This window comes from Dasypus novemcinctus, chromosome 3, assembly GCF_030445035.2.
Source record: "Dasypus novemcinctus isolate mDasNov1 chromosome 3, mDasNov1.1.hap2, whole genome shotgun sequence".
NCBI classification, from domain to species: Eukaryota; Metazoa; Chordata; class Mammalia; order Cingulata; family Dasypodidae; genus Dasypus; species Dasypus novemcinctus.
Genome location: NC_080675.1, coordinates 106,346,248 through 106,363,579, shown reverse-complemented (window position 1 = coordinate 106,363,579; position 17,332 = coordinate 106,346,248). Strand labels below are relative to the sequence as shown.

General features: G+C 37.8%; 1 long non-coding RNA gene across 2 annotated transcripts; it reads right to left on the bottom strand.

Annotated features, from left to right (window-relative positions):
• Positions 1–6,582: 6,582 nt before the first annotated feature.
• On the bottom strand, positions 6,583–16,828 carry LOC105746945 (uncharacterized). Of its 2 annotated transcripts, XR_001119151.3 has the most exons (3): positions 16,609–16,828; positions 7,296–7,446; positions 6,583–6,664 (listed from the first exon to the last, which is right to left on the bottom strand). It is a non-coding gene; the product is annotated as an uncharacterized lncRNA (long non-coding RNA). The 2 variants fall into 2 exon arrangements; XR_011647886.1 differs by lacking the exon at positions 16,609–16,828 and having other exon boundaries at positions 7,296–8,192.
• Between the last annotated feature and the right edge of the window lie 504 nt (positions 16,829–17,332).

Sequence of the window (17,332 nt, the reverse complement as noted above, 5' to 3'; positions counted from 1 at the left end):
TTAGTGGCCTAACTGTGTCTAGAATCCATGCTTCTGGATGCCATCTACTTCCTTAGCCCACTATCCATCTTCAATCTATGTAATTAAATGCACATATAAACTAGAGAGAAGAGAGGTAAGAATTTTCTTGGAAAGAGTTGGTTACAGCTATGCATTTAAAGAGAAGGGATGATTCCTCACTATTCGAGCCAAGTTGGAGGAAAATTTGAGGAAGCTAAAACTGATACCTGACTTTCACCTGGAAAGGTTTAATAGTAAGTGGTTGGCTTGAGCTGTCTCTAGGAATAAAGGTAGAATGAGGGCTGCACTTTCATAAATAGGAGGTAATAATGCTTATTTCTTATAGGTGGCATATGATAGCAGGACTTGAGTACTTGAAATAGTCTGACAGACTAAAAGCCTCTATAAAGAGTATCCTACCAGAAGCAGGAGACATGAGTGATCATTCAGAAAGCACATCACCTGTATCAAGGAATAGTCAAGCAGGAGGTCACTGCCAGGAATCTCCAAAGTACCAACAAAGTGTTTCATAAAACAAAGACCCAGTATAGGTACTTGGTCACACATAAGACTCCTATTTATATTATGGAACCAGTCAAATTAAAATTGCTCTTTTCTTCTAATCACCTTCTTTTCCTTCTAATCACTCCAATTTTGGAGATGACAGAAATAGCATCTAGAATTAGGAAGTAGGTAAAGTTTAGGAAGAAGATGCAGAAAAGGAGATGGTGGTCCTGGAAGAGGAGGAGAAGAGCAGAAAATAAAAGAGAAGAAAGCAAAAAGGAGAGAAGAGAGGAAGGGAGAGGAGAGGAGGGGAGGGGAGGAGAAGGGAGGGGAGGGGAGGAGAGAATGTTTCCTTTCCCCACTACATCATTTCAAGCCTGGGTCAAGCACGATCTACAGTGGGGAAAGGAGAGGTTTGGGATTGGATGATAGATAAAAATTTTGACATTAGTTTCAACTGGACTTACATAAAATTTTTGAATAGTGAGTGTTTTCATTTTCTAGTGCTGCTGTGACAAATACCACAGACTGGTTGGATTAAACTACAGGAATTTATTTTCTCAGAGTTTGGGAGGTTAGAAATCCAAAATCAAGGTGTTGGCAGGATCATGCTTTCTTTAAAGACTGTAGCATTCTGGTTGTGGTTTGCTGGTGATCCATATCCAGTCTTTTCCTCCATCACACAGCCATCTCCCTCCCCATCTATCTCCCACTATAAAGTCCAAATTTTCTCTGCTATAAGGAATCCAGTCTTACGGGATTAAGGCCCACCATGATTCTGTTTGGCCTCACCTTACCTAATAACATCTATAAAGAGCCTATTTACAAAAGGCTTCATAGCAGCAGACTGAAAATTAGGACTAGAACATGTCTTTGTGGGGGACGTGATTCAATCCATAACTCCGTAACAGTGGGAAAGATTGTTGTTCAGCAGTGATTCCCTCCCTCGACCTCCAGTGGAGGAGTATGCATCTCTGTTCCATTAAGTATGTGGGTTGAAAGTAACTGTGCATCTCTGAGCCTAGCCTTTAGTTTGGGGCATGAGGGTTTTCTGTCATTCCTCTGGGAGCGTCTGACCTTACCATTGGTAAAACATGCCCCAGAAAGTCTCTGTCCCTCTGTCCTAAACCCCAGAATGTGACAAATGGCAATGTGTGCACCTGGAGCCTGAAGCAGAGCACTTAGCTGGGCCAATTTCCTGTTAGCATGAGAATATATGTATGTATCTATCACTCATACCTATTTTACAGATGAGAAAATGCAGTCTCACTCTCTCCCAAGTTTCTAAGGACTTTCCATACATCTTCACAAAGAGTTGTCATTGGTATCTTCCTCTCTTTACATTATCTCTGTGAGTGACGCTAGTCACACATTCTTCAAACTTCATTGCTGTCTATGGGTCTTTCTTCTCCTACTCCTCATATTTACATTGATTTGCCAAGCTATACCATCACAATGATTCTTGTATAATCAAAGGACTTTAAAGATGGAAGGAATCTTGGTTCTAACATAAGGAAACATCCTGATTTCACAAGAGAGGGAAATCAAAGACCAAAGAGGTAAGGGGAGGTATAATTAAGAAGAGTGTCCTGGTTTGAGTATTCTGTAGGCCCCAGAAAATTATGTTCTCAAGCTAAGACATTTTTGCTCCTGTAAACCTTTTGCATATGGTGGGACCTTTGGGTTACATTCAGTTAAGGGATCTTTTTATTAGATCAGTTTTTATTGGATTGCTTTAGCTAAGGGCCAATTATTTAGACTGTGGGACCCTTTGATTGGATTGAATTCAGTTGAGGGTCTTTTATTGGAGTATTTCAGTGAGGCATGACCCAGGGTGAATCTCAGTCCTCTTGCTGGAGTCTAATATAAAAGGAGACACATGCAGAGAGACACAGAGAGAGCTGCCATTTTTACCCTGCCATGTGAAAGAGACTCTAGGATTACCTACTGCTGCCAAAAGACAGAGAAACCTCAAGAAGCAAAGAGAGAGGGCATTGGCTGGGTCAGTGGAGCAGCCCAAACCTGAAGAGATGCCCAGGGATTGATGAGCCATATTCATGATCGCCCATGCTGAGCTCTGGGAGAAAGAGAAGCTGGGAGGAAAGAGACGGGCAGTCATTTTGTTTTGCCATGGGGCAGGAGTCCAGGATTGCTAGCAGCTGATCTTTGATGAGAAAACACCTTGATTTGGACATTTTCATAGCCTCAGAACTGTAAACTTTTACCTTAATAAATTCCTATTATAAAAGCTAACCCACTTCAGTATATTGCATTGGCAGCTGTAGCAAACTAAAACAAAGAGCTAGGACTAAGATTTGAGTCCTCAAGACTCAGGACAGTGTTATTTCCATGAAACTCCCTTGATAAATTTCTTTCTCAGTATTTCTGCTTCCTCAATCATGGTTCAGACTTCCATTATGCCTACCCTATTACTGCAACAGCCTCTTTTTCCTTCCCCTATTCAACTATATTCCCCCTTTCTTACTCAACTTATAATAGCACAGTTTTGCCAAGTTACAGGAGCATGGGGCCTTCCAGACGCCCACAGCATAGACCTAGGATACTGGTTTTCACACTTCACCTTTTGTGTAATCACATTCCCAACTTTGGTCATATTCAGATATATTTTAACACTCACTTTATATCTTTCTCAACTCAGTCATACATTGATTCACTTTTTCCCACCAATTTCATCCTAAGTAATTAGAGTGAAATCCTGCATATGGCAAGCTAGTATCTTTTTGAACATGTGTCAAAATATATGTTACCATTAAAATTAAAAGATGTTTACCTATACATGACCTAAGACCATGTCAAGTACCATATTTTAGAAGATTAAATTAAACCAGCAAATGAATGAAAACTCAAGGGAGCCGGAGTTTGGTTTAAGGAACAATTTTCAAATAATTAGAATGTTCAGAAATGAGGTAGCTAGTTTCTTGTCACTAGAGAAATGCAAGTCTAGATTGGCAATCACTTTTAAGGGATGTTGTAGAAGGATCATATACATTAGAAGCCCAGAATGAAGTCTTGTCCATTCTGAAAATACCATGATTTTAGGACCTAACACTTATTGCTTTACAATTAGTTGATATAGAATTAATGTATTGGGGAATAAATTTTAACTTATCCTTTCCCCATGAAAAAGCTGTAGTGGCTCTTTATTGCCTTCTAAATGAAGTATTTTATGAGACTTGTGAATTAATCCTTCCTTTTAACTTGGGCCAGTGTCTAAAAAATAAAATCTCCTTGTTTATTTAATCAAACAACTTCTCTTAACTTTCACTCCTACAGATTTTCATTTTAGTTACCCTCTGTAATTTAATCCCAAATGATTATACTCTTAAACTGACCTATTCCTATGGGTGTGGTACCCTTTGATTGCATTTGATTCACTTTAGATCACTTAATTAGATTGCTTATGATTGGACTACATCAGTGAGGCATGACTCAGATTGGGATTCTATCCTTTTGCTGGATCTTATATAAATGGAGACACAGAGAAGAGAAAGAAGACACAGAAAGGAAGCTGCCCTTTTGACCTGACCATGTGAGAGAGAGGTCTTGAGGATCACTAGCAGCCAAAGCTGAAGCACGAAGCCCCTGAAGAGGTGGGCCCACCGAGCAGCTCAAGGTTGAAGGGACGAGCCATATGCCTGATAGACCACAGTTGAACTTGGGAAGAAAGCAGAGCAGCTGAGACTGAGAGAGGAGGCTCTGAAAGAGACAAGCCCTGTGCCTGGTCACTCACAGCTGGGGTCCAGGAGATGGTGAGCCTGGAGGGGAAGACAGGGACCTCCACAAAGATCAGCTACCATCTTGCTTCACCACATGGCAGGACCCCAGGATCACCAGTAGCTGACTTTAATAAGAAAGATCTCTGCTGATGCCTCAGTTTGCACATTTGGCAGCCTTAGAACTGTAAGCTTTTACACTAATATAGTTCCCATTATAAAAGCCAACCCCTGTGGCAAACTAAAGCACCCACCAAAAAGATAATACTTCAATCCCAATTCCAAGATCATTCCTTAAGTAGAAACTCCAATGAAACTGAGAGAAAGCATGAACATTATAATTCTTTTGAAGTTAGAAACATTTTGCCTCTTACTGGATCACAGAAATAAACCTTGGCCATTCTCATTTTTTAATCTCTATTTTGTTTTTATTTCCCATTTTTCTAACAAAAATAACTGCAGCATTCCTCAACAAGGTGAGAAGGGTCTAGACTACTAATCTCTCTCTCCAAAGAAAAGAAAGAATTTATAGCTTTTAAGAGTTGTGAAAACCAGGAAATAATAGAGAAATCATGCATTCTGCAGGAATTCTCCTGAGTGTATTAAATTAAACTGACAGCGTTGATATCGCTATTCATGTTGAAATAATTAGCAATTCTAAGGCTATTAATGGTGTATTGTATCACTGTTTTAGAATTGGTAGGATGAATGCAAAAACCTTTTGGTGACTTTTGCTCCTACTAAAATTTAATTAGCCTTAGTTACTGACCTCATGTTTTATGTAACAGTATACTACAAAATGATCTCATAAAGAATTGAAGTTTTGGAAGAAAGTCATTCTTGCTTTAAAAACTAGCATCACATAAAAGTTCTCTGAGTGTTTTTTAACTACTTTTGCAAAGTATTCTTATAATTGCTAACATTACCTATGGGACGGACTGACTCTGGATTTAATTGAAGTAAAAATGCGTCTTTTGACAAGGTCACTTTTTAAAGTGGAGCTGCACTACTTTGCATTACAGTTCTGATTTTTTTCTTTCTAAATTAACTATGACCTATAAAATTATCGATAAAGAATAATACCTAGGCCATCAAATATTAATAATGATTACAAGAGGGGAAAACTACCTTTAATGCATATAAAATTTATGGATGGTAATGATCTCTGCTCAATCTGAAGGACTGGGTAGGCAAAGCAGTGGGGTGCAATGGAAGGCTCTGAGCCAGAAGAGCTATGCTTCATAAGAGATTTGAGTCTATGAAAGCTAAACTAACTGAAATCAAAGGCTTAAAGACAAAACAAAACAAAATAAATGGAACTACACCTAGTTACACGGTATCGTTATTGTGGTTCTTTGGGAATGAAAGGTGGAAAGGAGTTAATCTACCAATAATTCCAAGTTGTTTAATTGGAATTTAGGTAATATTTTGTGATTGCAATATGGTAATACGCACTATAGTATTGACTATTTATTTTGCGTTAAGAGAGTATCTTTGACAATTTCATATATGTTGGACTCTCTGCTCCTTCAGAGAGTTACTTTTAAATGTATGCTCCTACTTCTTATGGGTCAGTTAGCCCAGAAGCTTACTAAAGTTCCTCCTAAGCGAAAGCCAGAACATGCTGCTCAAATGAAGCATGGTAGCTCATGTATGTTCACAGTACAATGTTTAAGCTGCATGTGGTGCTTTGTCATATGACTTTGATTATTTACAACCTCTGATTTCAGAATTATAATTTTATTATATTAGAAGCTACAGGGCATATAGTAATTGTGGGGCTGTCTTGGCTAATAGTGTTCGCAAATATCACTCCAAGGAGTGTTGTTACTCTCTGGTACACAATTCAATACACCAAAAAGGGGATAAGTATTTTCAAGGAGAAAGAATGGTGTGACACAGCAAGGATCTATTCCGTAGTCTCCTTCAGTTGCCTATTTAGTCTCAAAATCATATAATTTCCTCTTCCTTCTCCTCCAGACACTTTCCAATGAATAACTGTAGCTTGAACACTGCAAATACTCAATGTACATCTGCCCTTTAGAAACATATATGCTAAAAAACTATTTAAGCAAAATGGACTATATTAGGAAAATTTTAGAATATCCAACATACATACATCCAACCAAAGAAGATTTCCTAAAAAGGTGAATTTTTATGTAGAAAGCTTAGATAAACACTCTTATGAGTTCCTAGCTTTTGTTTCTTCTCTGAGGTAGATCGGAGTTTTGTTTCTTTTTATTTATAGATACAGTATTAGTACTAGAGTCTGAGAACTTGTTTTTTATACAATGGGACTTGCTGTGTGACATTAGGCAAATCACATATTCTCCTTGAGCCTCTGTTTTTCCATTTCAACATAAGAATTTTATTTGTTTCCCATAATTTCTTCCAGAGTATTTTGAATTTTTCATAAGGGGGGAAAGCTGTAAAAAAAAATTGCTTCTGTTAATATTCTTCTAAAAACCAAATTCAAACTACATGTAAGAAAACTCTTCTGCATTCTTTGAACATAACATTTCCAAAACGGTTAATGTTTTCTATATAAACTGCAACTGAACCTTGAGAAAGTCTATTACAGATGGGGAAAGCCTAAGATGACACTCAACTCTCTTTGAAGCGTGTCTCTGGCCCTATCAGATATACACACAGGTATCCAACCAAAGAGGAAAAGTTGATTCTACCTCATCATGGATGACCACTCTTCTGCTTTTGTAGAAAATTTATAAATTCTCCACTAATTACTCCTAAATATTTATATATATATTAGCTATTCAGCCAGAATATTTAAAATTAACTTCCTATTATATTTCTGAAAAATTTCCAGAACAAAGAATTCTGTTCAAGAAAAACTAAATTCTGTAAGATCTTTCTTGTAAAATGATCAGAAAAAGTCTCTTTAATGAAAGTATGATGTGACATTGTATAACTCAAGAAAATATGGAAAAGGGTATCTGCTCTAGGGGCCTACTATAAAAGCATAACACGTGAATAAAAACCATGAAGACTCAATATGTCTACCATTTCTGTGTGGGTGCTCAAAAAAACAGAACTTACCTGTAAGAGAATGGAAGAAATGGATTCTTTTTTCTTTTCTTCATGAGTTTTCTCCGTGAAAATAGGTTCTCTGAGTTGATAAGCAACAGTAGTCAAAACCCATCCTCGAACCCCATCTCCAGACAAAGTCAGGAAAAGTTCTTGAAAGTGGCTTATTTTACATCACAGCCCCAGGTTAAGCCAAAATAATCCAGGAGAAGGAAAACAACAGTCAAAACCAAAATAATTCCCATAATATGCTATATACCCCAGATGCCCAGACTTTCCATGGGCTCTTAATGAGAGACAGAGGTCAGTGCTAAGGAGACTGGGGAAACAGTGACAACCAAGATCCTGTTTCCATTTTAGTGCTCTTACGTTTATGTTTTACGTTCTGCAGGGAAAGACCCAGACAATTTCACTTCCAGGGACGGCAGAGAAAAACAAAAAAGGCTTTGGATGTAGTAGTTTGACAGAAAACCAAGCACATTATGAAAATAAAGACCATTGTCTTTTGTCTGCCCCTCCACCTCTCCACCCACACACCTCCAGAGAAGGCTGCTGGTGTTTAAATTTAGTAGAGATGTTGGTTACATAATTATTATGAGCCAGCTCAACATCTCTGCTTCCCAATTTGTCATGCCTGACCTTCCTATCACACTCAGATAAACTTTATTCTGTTACAGCTGCTTATTTTGTTTATTTTAGAGACTGAGATTACAGTTTATCATTAATTTAACGTTACCTTCTTTCTCAACCACTTTAATTCTGTCAAAACTTGTTTTTCTCGCCACAGCAGAATTTCTCCCCCAGTAAAATGTTAGACTCCCTGCAACAAACCTTAAACTGCCATTCCTTTCTGAACCTTTTATGACCTTTGAAATGAGATCCAAATCAACTTTTCATGTAGTTCCTGGATTTATCTCTTTCAGATAACTTTAACTTCTGGTTTCCAGGTTGGGTCTAGCTAGAAATTCTGAAACAATATAAGTACGTTCATCCTAGAGGGAAGTCAAATAGGGATCGGAAATACCACAGTGTCTTCTGTTCTGGCCTTACCAAATGTAGCTTCTCCTGGCCCAGGATTCAAGAGAAGTAAAGGTCTCAGACCATACTGCAGTTAGATAGATGAGAGAAAAGAACATGACAACTTCACCCAAAAGAGGCAAGAGAATGGGATGCTTTGTTCTGGGAGTAGTACTCCCAGTGAAATAAACCACAGGTTTACTGGTTAGCAAGCACTATCATTTATTGAGCATCCACTCTGTGCCAAGTCCTGTGATAGGCACTTTATGTGGATTATCTCACTGGACCCACCCACAGTCTTATACAGGTCATTATTGCTATTCTCCCCATCTTACAGATGAGAAAACTTGAGGTTTAGGGAGGTTAATCTTAAAGAGCTAAAAAGGGTTGGAGTCAGAATTTGAATCCAGTGTGATTCCAGAGCCAGCAGCCTGTTTTCTTCACTCTAACATCCTCTGAAAACATATGGCTGGGGCTGTGTGTCAGAATCACGAGGAGTTTTTAAAAATAGTATTACCCGCCTTCACCACCATCGCCATCACTTCCCAACAAGATTCCATTTCCCTAAGTACAGCTGGATTGTGAACATCTGCATGTAAAAACACAAAACAAAAGCAAAAACAAAAACAAAAAACCCTGAATGCAGGTGTTTCTACTGCAAGCTAAAATTGGAGCAACTGTTATTCATAATAATGTAGCTCAATATGTTCTGTGAACGGTAAAGCACTCTATGAATGCCTATTATAATAGTAGACTTCTTGTGGGCAGAGACTTCTTATGGATCTTTTGTGTTCCATTTTCCACTCATTCATTCACCAAGTATCTGTTAAGTAACTGCTATTTTTCAGGAATAGTGAGGCCCTGTCATAAGCATCAGTGCAGGCCTCTGAACTCATGGCTACCTTATAGCAAAGGAGAGTAGTACACAGTGGGCATTCAAAAAGCAGCTTTGGAATTGAGTTGTAAAACTGGTATGGTGGTGAAACAAACAAAATTTTTTACATGCACTGCTTTGCTTTTAACCTTTTAATTGTAGGTTTGGTCAGACGTAATCTCTAAGAATTTCCATTGCATAGAAAATGAAAAGGCCTTATATTCTGCATCCGCACTCTCCTACACCATCACCCCAAACTCCTTTCTTTCAAACACTAAACCCCTGGGTCACATGGTTTAGAGCGCAAACATGACAACATGCCAGTAGTGGGGAAGATACTTCCAATTTTCTTTTCTAGAAGCTAACCCCATCTTTTGAGAGGACCAAGGAAATTCATTGCAAATTAGCAGCACAGGTTGGCTGTGCCCCTGACTACATTCTCAATTTCTAGTTTGGTTCACCACCAATTTCTCTGTGGCCATAAATGAAGCATTTCTGTTTTATTAGTTGCAAAAGCAAAGAAACAAGATTTGGGGTTTTAAATCCTAAAGGCATGATTTATGCATTTTGATCTTTTTTTTTTTTCAACAGATATTCATGGAGATTATTTGGTCTAGGTTTCTATGCCTGATAAACAGGAAGTGCCTCAGCAGCAGTCATAAATTAATTAAAAACTTCAGACATGTAAATTGTTGATCTAAAGAAAAAAATTATACCCTTCAAACTAAAACATCCCAGAGTACACAGTTGAAATGACTTAAAATATACTCTCCTTTCATAAGACAAAATATCACTTCTTTAGTGATCAACTCTAGTAGCAATCGCTTTTCATGCTATCTCAGATTTATTTTTTTCCTGAAACAATGATTTTAAAATATGCATCTCATAAATCCCTCCTTTAAAATGAAACAAACAAATGACCAATCACTTTTATTTCTTTCTAAGTTGTTTCTGTTTAAAAATACACCTGATTTCAGGAACTTGCAGTGAGATTTGTTTTGTTTTTAATAAGAGAAATAAGTCAAGATAATATATGACAGCAGTAATTCAAAAGTAACAGATATATTTTATATTAATCATTTCTCAAAAGTCAGTTCCTTCTTGGAATGCCTAAAATAGGTGATACTCACTGGAATCTAATCTAAGGAACTTCTGTTTCATTAGAAACATGGCCATAAACTTGGGAAAAGAGGAGATCAGGCCAAAAGCTTGACTTCTTTTTGAGGCACCTTTTTCAGAGTGAAAATGAAAGACACATTTATATAGACAATGCTCTTGTTCTAAGGGCCCTCACAGGGAATCAAATGGGGGAAAAATAACATTTTTAAAGGGAATGCTGAAGAAAGAGGTTGGAATCATATAGATAGCAACCCCAGTGTCAGGAGCTAAGCTCACCTCTCAAGGGGCAAAGTGGAAACCAAGTGAGGCCCAACATAGTCTGAGAAATCTGTCTAGACCAGAGAACTAGAAATTGGGCCTGAGAATTTTCTGACTTTGTTTTGCAGTCTCAGACTATAAACAAAGATATTTTTATTACCTTCTGAACAATTTCCCTTTCCAAACACCGTTTGTCAGTCAAGTTGGGCATACAGAGCAGACTGAAAAATCTGTGAAAGAAAACTTCTCTATATAGGCTGGTGCAAATTCCAGTCCAAGATCCTTTGCCTATTTATTGAGTGCCTTTTGCTTACTAAACACTGGGAATAGAGTGGGAAATAAGAAAGGCAGAGTAAAGGAAGAGTTATCAAGAGACCTGAGATGAGACAAGAACTGTGTCTTAAACAATAGAGGAACATTTGCTCTCCCAACCAGTTTTAGAAACTGCAATTACGCCTAGGCTCACTATTTCTGAAGGACAAAATCTAACAAAATAAAAAGTAAAAGTAAATCTACATTACTTTATTTCACTTTTGAATTCCCATTCATTGTGTATATGTGTGTGGTTATTATTGTTATTAGAGGGGAGAATGTGTAGCAACTAAAAGATGAACCACTGATTTACACAACAATTAACAGACATTTGAAAGCAACTGCTAGTTTTGACCAGCCTCACACCAAAGCAATGAAAATGTTTACTCCAACAGGCTGGCAATAATGTATGACTTTACATGAGGAATATTTGTCCAGGATATTTTTAAATTGGCAATTCTTTAAAGAGATTCAACATTGGGAAGTAGCCACTAAAACCAAATTTTCATTATACTTACCCATGGATTCACTATAACCAGATGTCTTAGAGTTATTTTACAACCCACAGATGGGCGCTTAACTATAAGTTTGAAAAGAATAAACTTTGAGGTATGGGGTAAACCCTTTAGAAACAAGCCAGTCACACTTTAAGCAAATGAATGCGTTGAAAAAGTTAAACCCCTCTCTTCTCTGAAACTAAGAGGAGCCTTGGGCACTTCAAGTAGTATCTTAGAGTTCTGAGCTGTTGCATCCAAGTGATCCACCCTTCTACCGAAATCCTCTCTTTTTCATTTCAGTCTAAACATAATGGGAATTTCTTTAATTTCTTCTTCTTTTAAACAGACATTTTAATAAAGAGGAAAAGAACTCTATTTCTCCTTCTTTCTAAGAAACACATTTTCTACATCCCCATCTCCCTAAACTCACACAGAAGTTACAGGATCTTCATACAAACCCCCCCAAAAAACAAACAAACAAAAAAGAAAAACAGTATTGAATCTGATTTCCCATGGGAGACAACCAGATATATTATATAGGAAAATAGGACTTGCCTCCTCTGGGGCAGTTTAATACCAAATGTTTCTATTTGTGTTTGATTAATTGCTCTCTAAGGTGCTCTTAACTCTAGAAAATACAGACTTTTTAAACTCCATCCCCAAGGATGCAACATTACTTATTTCATGAGGTACACGCAAATATTCATCTATTTATACCAAATTGGGACAAATTATAGCACTTCAGAAAGTATGTGTGTGTTTTCCAAATAGGATAAAATTAAAAATTTTAAAAAGTGGGCTCCTGGAAGTCTCTCACAAATAGCACTGTGGGAGGGAAACAAAACGTCTTTCTGTTTTCCATTAAAGTTATGTTCTGTACCCAGTTTGATTGCTAAACATCTGGCCATCTTTTCTCTGATAATATAGTTCAGCGGGGTGGACAGTCCTCAGTCTTTGAAACTCTACTGTAGCTCTTAAGTGCTACGGGAACAAGAGAAGATAAAAATTCTAGATTTTCCTTCCTATCAAAAAGAAGGCTTCACTGATTTTCTTTGTTCTTTGAAGTTTCATCCTTCCCTTTCCCTGGAGTAGGATATAGAAGAAATTATGAAGTAAGTCTCCAGGGTGCTTCATCCACCTCCACTGCCAGAAATAAAGTCTTCAGCCTTTTCCTTCATGGCTGGACAGGAACCAAGAAATGACTGAAATGTTCATGATCTTTAAATATTTATATGGGTTGAAAGAATTGGAGTAATTCTTGGTGTGAGAAAAATCAGAAATATCTAAAAAGAGATCTGGAGCTTCTTTTACATCCTTTGGTTCTGATAATGAGGTAATGCATCATTTGAATTCGGAAAAGTCATTCCCTACCCTTCATTTATCCAGCCTGTTATTTCCAACAAGTACAGCAAAAACTTATTTATATTAAGAACCAGTATTGTGAAACTGGAAGAAAACTTAAAGATGACCCAGCCCAACTTTACATTTTAAAAACAAAGCAACTATATCTCAAAGAGGCAAAGTTGCTTGCTCAAGACTTGGTAGTTATATAAGTTTTAAAGTCATTTATAAATGAATAAAGCAAAGTACTATTACAAATAAGGAAATGTGTGTTTATGAAGGAGGAAGAAATAAAAGTGTGTGATAGTACCCCAAACACTGTAGAGTCCTACATAATTGAATAGAGATAGATCAGCCACAAATTTGCCTCTGAGACTCCTAGCAACCAATGCAAAGTAGAAAACTGATCTGTGACAATTCACTGTCAATAATGTGAAAAAAAAGGACTTTTATATGATGCTAGTTTTTACCTGGATTTTAGGAGCAAGATCCTACATTACAGTGTGAATCATTCCTAAAGTAAGCCCGTGTCTACAATAGGAAGTTTCAGGGAAATCATTTCCTTCAAAGAAGACTGATGGCATAATGCTGCTGAAGTATAATAAACTCACTCCTACTAGAGACCCAGACAATTTCATTTAGGTGCATTGCTTTTGATGGTCTGATCCAGAGAGAAAATTTGCATGGAGGAATGGATGGACTAGAGATCTTTTAAGAGTTTAATGATCCAGCACTTACTCCCGTTCAGTTTGTATTCCAGGTGCAAGAACCAATTTTATCCTCACAGCAACCCAATGAGATACATAATACATATTCTGGTTTTACAAATGGGAACAATAGGTGTGAAACTTGCCCACAGACATGCAGCTAGTGAGAGCTGGAGCTGCGGTGGAGGCCAGGATTCTAGCTCCAGGGCCTAACTCTTAGCCTTAGGACTAATACCAGTACTGCTTGACTCCTAGTAGGGAGTCTCTCTCTCTCTCCTCTATGTGTTCTATATTCTTGAAATAATTCTCAACCTTCAGATCTACTATTGAGTAAATATTGATAGTAAAAATGATCTTCTTGGTGAGTAAATAGTAAATAGTGTTTTCCAGCCTGTACCACAAAAGAAGTTCAAAGTCGGCATTTTAAAGCTCTGGGTCCACGCTGGAGAGAAACCAGTTTCCCAAACTGATTTTCACCAAAACCAACCAAACCTTAGAAATGCTGAAAAGCACAGTTTTCTCCTGATCTCTATTAGGAAAGGACAACAAAAATAATGCAAGTCAAATTCCAGGGCTCCCAGGGTAATAATTCACCATAGAAAAGGCTCCTGACACCACAGGGAAAAGGCACTTCTGCTAACACTTCTGAATGTCCCTTAACCATGCTCTCCTACTTACTTTGTAATGATTGCATGTTTTCCCTTTGGGCCTACTAAAGTATTTAATTGCAATTACACTCATTTACATAGCAGATGAGGCTAATTGCTGGTATTAGTTACCAAATGTATGCTTGTATTGTGAGGGTGAAAAAAAATGCCCTACAGAAAATAAAATGACTGTGCCTCTAATTAAGGACTTATGAAGTCAGAATGAGCTGGTTTCAAGATGTAAATATGAAATTGAGGGTTTTCAGAACTCTATAATGGTTTTTTATTACTCCCTCTCACTTCCTTGATCACGCACAATGTTTAGGGACTGAAGATAAATACGGAGCAATGATCGTAGTACTGACCTGATAGCTTGGCACATTCTCACACATGTAGATTAAAATAAATGCAGTTGTCTTGCAAACCAGTGATAAATGGTGGGTTATGAGTACCTGGTCTTCATTTAGTTGGCTATTCTATTACTAATCCTGGCTCCACTTATTACAGGAACAGCGCTGGAATCATGGAATATATACAATTTGATACTTGAGGCTTGCCATGTACACATGATATATAGCAAGCAAAAAAAACTGTGAAATATGGCGCAGATTCTTTGCAAAAGGCATTTATGTTATCCTATTCTTCCCTGATTAACTTCTGTGCTTGGCACCATAATGTCTAAAAGAAGAACTTTGTAGCAGAAACTTACCTTAAGGAAGCTTACAATCTTACTGACAAAATTTTTACCCCTGAAATCCTATAAATGATTACTATATATAATTTCCCCACCTATTTCATGCCAGAAAGAATGTCAGGTAAGATGATAGCCAACAATAAAAGCTAATATTTAGTGCTAACAGTAAAGCCAGTTCAGTGGATCAGAAAGGCTAGTGGTCAGAAAGGACTGGGGCCATTTGAGAAGATATCGTAAGTGGCTTTGTTTAATAAAGATATGCCCTGAACAAATAGGTAGCTCCACAGTGCTCAGCTGCAGGGACTGACAAACAGGTGTTCAAGAATTTCTGTTTCTCACAATGATTTTTTCACCAGTAACTTTTTGTCTAGTTCTCATTTCTTTCTTTTAAGTTCTGGCTCTCCCCATGCCTCCTCCACCACCTCCCCAACCTTCTCTTAAAGATAAATTGTTTCTTAGAAAAAAGAAAGAAAGAAAGAAAAACTTCTCTGGTCTTAAAATAGACTTGCTCTATTAATTTTCTCTTTACTGAAAGCTTAGCAATGATAATATTACCCTGTACCGTGTTCAGTTACCTACACAGGTCATTTCATGAAATGAGTCTGGCTGCCAGCCAAGCCTATGCCTCTTCCTCTTCTCTTTGTTCAACAAGGAGGAAAAAAAGAAAGAAAAAAGAAAGGAAGAAAGGGAAGAGAGGCAAATTAAGACAAATCCTCCAATCTTCCAAGCCACCAAAAAATGTATTCCATGGATACCATGGCCTCGCCTTTCTTAGTAAGTGTTCTTTTTAAATACAGGCCTCGGGTAAACCAATCCCAGGTGGTGTGGTGGCAGGGTCATTTGAGTGTTGTTTTTTAAACTTGTGTGAAAATCCATTTTGACTTTCATCCCATCTCTGGGGTACTCAGGCAGTGCAATCACTAAGTTCTGGTGCCAAATGTAAACAGGACATCCTTTTAGATATCAAGGTCCAGCTGGCGAGAACACACACCCTCTGGTTCTTGCCCTGTTTGGGAAACCAACCCCAGTCATTTCATAGAGAGATGCTGAAGCAGGGGAAACCTGCTCCCTCATGTGGGACGTAAACAGAATCCTTAAAAACATCTTTTTCATGGCTATTGTTTGCTGTGTTTCTCATCACCCCTGAATTCTTCTTACACCACAGCAACACCTGCAGGCTAAAATTGTCACAGATACTTCATGGCCATGATTTGTCATGAGTTTGCCTTGCATTGGGGAGAGTTTATATCTTAGACCGTGGGGCATCAGAGAATGATAAGCTAGAAGCATCTTAGAGCTGATCCAGAATAATTTTCTGATTTTGCAGATAGCCAATGCTGAGGAGTGAAAAAGGGTATAGTGTTTGAGTAGCCCAGTCTTCCAATGAACTGCTGCCCGAGGTATTCTTGGGAGCACATAATAAAGAAACAAGAAACATGAATCCAACTCTGAAGGAGCTTCATATCTATATTCTTACCATTTCTCTGCATAGCTCAACAACACTAAAAAGTATACAATAGCATATTATCAAGAGCTCAGTGACATACAAGTTACAATCATCGTAGAAGTTTAAAAGTTAAGGGCACAGTGAGAAATGACTAGTCAGGAAATGCTTTAGGGAGGAGGTGGAATTCTCACAGTCTTCCCCTTCCACACTGGCAAAGGAAAGGAAATATTCTCACTGTTGCTTAAGAATGCCTGGCTAATCCAGTTGATAAAGTTGCTTGCATCTCTACTGCCATTTTTTTTTTCTCTTTTACTTTCTCCTCCCATTTTCCCCTGTTACATCAACTCACAACTCACCATTTCAAACTCTACATAACTACACTTATGTATCTGCCCAACTCATGCTGACTTACCTCTTTGGAAATTTCTCTTCCATTCACAGAAGTAAATCCCTAGATAGCTGGTCTTTATTAGTTCATTTCCCCACTTACCTCACCCAACTCCACCCAGCTAGAACAAGGATGACATCTGACCCAAGTTGGGTCAATCTACTTCTCCCAAGAATTTGGAATCAGACCGTTAGAAAGTTTAGTAGTCTTTACATGTGATTGGCAATATGACTAGTACCTCTGAGAGCTGTGTACCATCTATGTGTAACAGAAGCAGAAAGAGTTGGAGAAAGAACACTTTCTGGCTTTACTAGGAACTGCTTCAATCCCTTTCCAAGGATTAGCTGCACTCTTGACCTCAGGTACACAGAATGTCCTTTTATTCCTATTCTAAATTCCCAGTGTTTGCCTAAATAGTTTGAGTGTTTTCTGTTGCTGGCAACCAATGAGTTATTGATCAAAAACTCAAATTCTGGGCTTGGATCTTTTCTACAAGTTCTATCTGAAAAGTTGTCTCCTTTTTCTGACAAATTCTAGAACCAACCCATTCGAGCATTAAGAATGAACGCAAACTGGTCTCTTTTTTTTTTTTTCATCCTACAGAACTTTCAAAGGAACAGCATGATCAAGTTCAAACAGTATTTAAGACAAGTTAGCTAAAAGCAGATTCCTCCTGGCAGCTTTTAAAATAGTAATTGAATTCAAGGAAGTACATGTTGAGGTCTCTGATGCAGCCTGACTAACAGCT